Consider the following 2,576-nt stretch of genomic DNA (forward strand, 5'->3'; position numbering starts at 1 on the left):
GGAGTGAGCTTTATGTTAAGAATGATTGGATGTATTTTGGTAATGAGGTGCTTATGATAAAGACTGAATGTATAAACAGAAACAATGAAGAAAATGAGAAAATTTTGTTTAAAACATTTGGAAAAGAAGAGAGAAATAGGATGAAATTATAAATTTATACTTGATCTGAGCTTCTCTCTGTGGTGACTAAGAAACACACTGTCTTCTGGGATATGGCGCCATGTAGTCTCATAGAATTTTACTAACATACCTACAAAAGTCAGTAAACTTCTACCAGACTACACAGCATTCATATCCCAGAAGACAGTACTTTTCAAAGTTTTAATTAAATTAGAACACCTTCCAAAATGTCTCCAAATTATGGATACAGAGCCCTGATGTTCTTGCAGGCCTCTCATCAAGAAGCTGTGGATATCTTGCAGATGCAGTTGGGTGACATGCGCTTGGAAGTGCAGTACATTGCAGCAGAGGACAGCGGTGAGGAGAATTCGCTTGGAGAAGACATGTATGGCTTTAGGTAAGATGTAGCCTGCAGGGAGGATAGGTGATGGATTATGTCCTCTCTTGAATATGTTTCAAATTGGCATACAAAGTCACTGAGATTTCTACAGAAAATTGTTATGATCATCAACATTGTATTGCGCCATAGCTCAAGAGGTTAGTCACTGGCTTCCCATCGAGGTGGCCCGGGTTCTGTACGGAGGTCTGGTCAAGTGGGATTTGTGGTGGACAAAGTGGCTCTGGGGCAGATTTTCTCCGAGTACTTCGGTTTCCCCTGCCAATCTTCATTCCACCAATTGCTACACAATCACCCTCACATATCATCTGGGACTTGTATAATAGGCCAGAAGTGGCCGCAGTACAAGGGACTTAGTCCCACCCCACTAGCAATAACAAAAAATAAAAAAAGCTTAAAATTTGGCCACCTGTTAGGATAATCAGTGACATGAACTGTAGATATTACAGTATGTTTAAGAGCAAACAGACTGTGCCCCATCTGAAGGAGTTTTTTTTTTTTTTGTTTCCAGTTGATGAAACAGATGAGCTCAACAGACACCCACTCGGAATGCTTAGCCTCCTGCAGCAGAAGCAGAAAGAAATGCAGTCTCCATTTGTGGTCCTTAGTGGCGGTAAACAAACATGAGTATGCTTTTTGTCTGCATTCATTGAAAAGAACAACCAGTTCTAATTAAAAAAAAATTGTATTAATTAACTGACAGACTTAGACACGAGAACACAGATTACTAGATGAAACCAGTGAACTCAATTAAAAATTTGTCTAATCTTGACATTGCAAATAACAGTAATTCATAGCTTTAACTTAAAGGCTGAGTAAATGGGAAGCCATATAGTAATGTCGATAATGTCATATGGTGATTATACTGCTGCAAAGTAAATATTTGTTTTTCTCTTTGCATGTCACTTGTCTTGTTATAATTTGTAGACTGTACACTATAAAGTATCATTTTAATGATGGATTGATTAATAAGACTTTGCTCCTTGGTACTGTGAAGCTTTACTAAAAATTTCTGTTTCTGATGCAGAATATGAAATTTCATTTTCAAAAAGAAAACCACCATGTGAGATCTTCAAGTTTAACATGTGCATTACTACATTTTCTTTATTTCTTTCTTTTTCAGGGCAACCATCTCAAAAACAAAACTGCAAATTCTTCATGAAATATGCTGGCACCAACTCTGAAGTTTGGCATGGACTTATGTTTTTATTGTTTCTTACTGTCTGGAATATCATCTCTATTTTTAAATAAGACACAGCTTGCAGCTGCCGACAGTGCCTATGTGTACTGGAAGGAAGGCCACAGAGTTCATGTCACATTCAAATGAGTACGGTGGTTCTCCTGCTTCCTTATGTAACCTGTTGGCACCTGTAAGCTGGAAAATACAATTTCTAGTGAGTAGTTGCTTGTTTATAGGACTTGAGCCAGATGAACAGCCTTTAAGCTAAATCAGACATGAAGTAATTATATTTGGCCTTTCTTGATTGCAATAGCCATATTGTATCCTTCCAAGGGAAGAAGAAACCCTTGTTAAGTTGTAGGCCAGTATGGAAAGCTGTAAAATTATACAAGCAACAGAATCAGAAGCTGTACAGTCTACTGCAAATCATTGTAAAGCACCACTGATATATCACTGAAACATTTGTAATGGGTTATAAAAGTAACTTGGTTCATCCTGGTTCGTCACACTAGTAATTGTATGTAAGGGTTTTAACCACTGTCCAGTGTGATGGATAACAGTTGTTTTCAATTTTTCATCCTTTACATGTTCCAATCAAAATGACCATCTTCAGAAGGGTATTATCAACACACATGGAAACTACTGTTACATGTCATACATGTATATGTTATATCTTTTAACTAATATTAAGATTTACTGTTAATCATCATCATCAGTAATCTGCCAAGACGACAGGTCCACAGTCTCTTCCAAAACAATTCCTCCACTTACTGCGATCTAGAGCTTTCTCCTTCAAATGAGAGTATCCTCTTCTGTNATTAAGATTTACTGTTAATCATCATCATCAGTAATCTGCCAAGACGACAGGTCCACAGTCTC

The 2,576-nt window shown here is 37.4% G+C and overlaps 1 long non-coding RNA gene across 1 annotated transcript in view; it reads left to right on the plus strand.

Annotated features, from left to right (window-relative positions):
* LOC111872644 overlaps nt 1-2,306 on the plus strand; it is a 3,591-nt gene extending 1,285 nt beyond the window's left edge. Inside the window, exons 2-4 of the long non-coding RNA XR_002844270.2 lie at nt 390-517; nt 1,029-1,144; nt 1,641-2,306. This is a non-coding gene — a long non-coding RNA (uncharacterized LOC111872644). The remainder of the gene's footprint in view (nt 1-389; nt 518-1,028; nt 1,145-1,640) is intronic.
* Nucleotides 2,307-2,576: the final 270 nt, after the last annotated feature.

This window comes from Cryptotermes secundus, unplaced genomic scaffold (assembly GCF_002891405.2).
Source record: "Cryptotermes secundus unplaced genomic scaffold, Csec_1.0 scaffold8189, whole genome shotgun sequence".
Classification (NCBI taxonomy): domain Eukaryota; kingdom Metazoa; phylum Arthropoda; class Insecta; order Blattodea; family Kalotermitidae; genus Cryptotermes; species Cryptotermes secundus.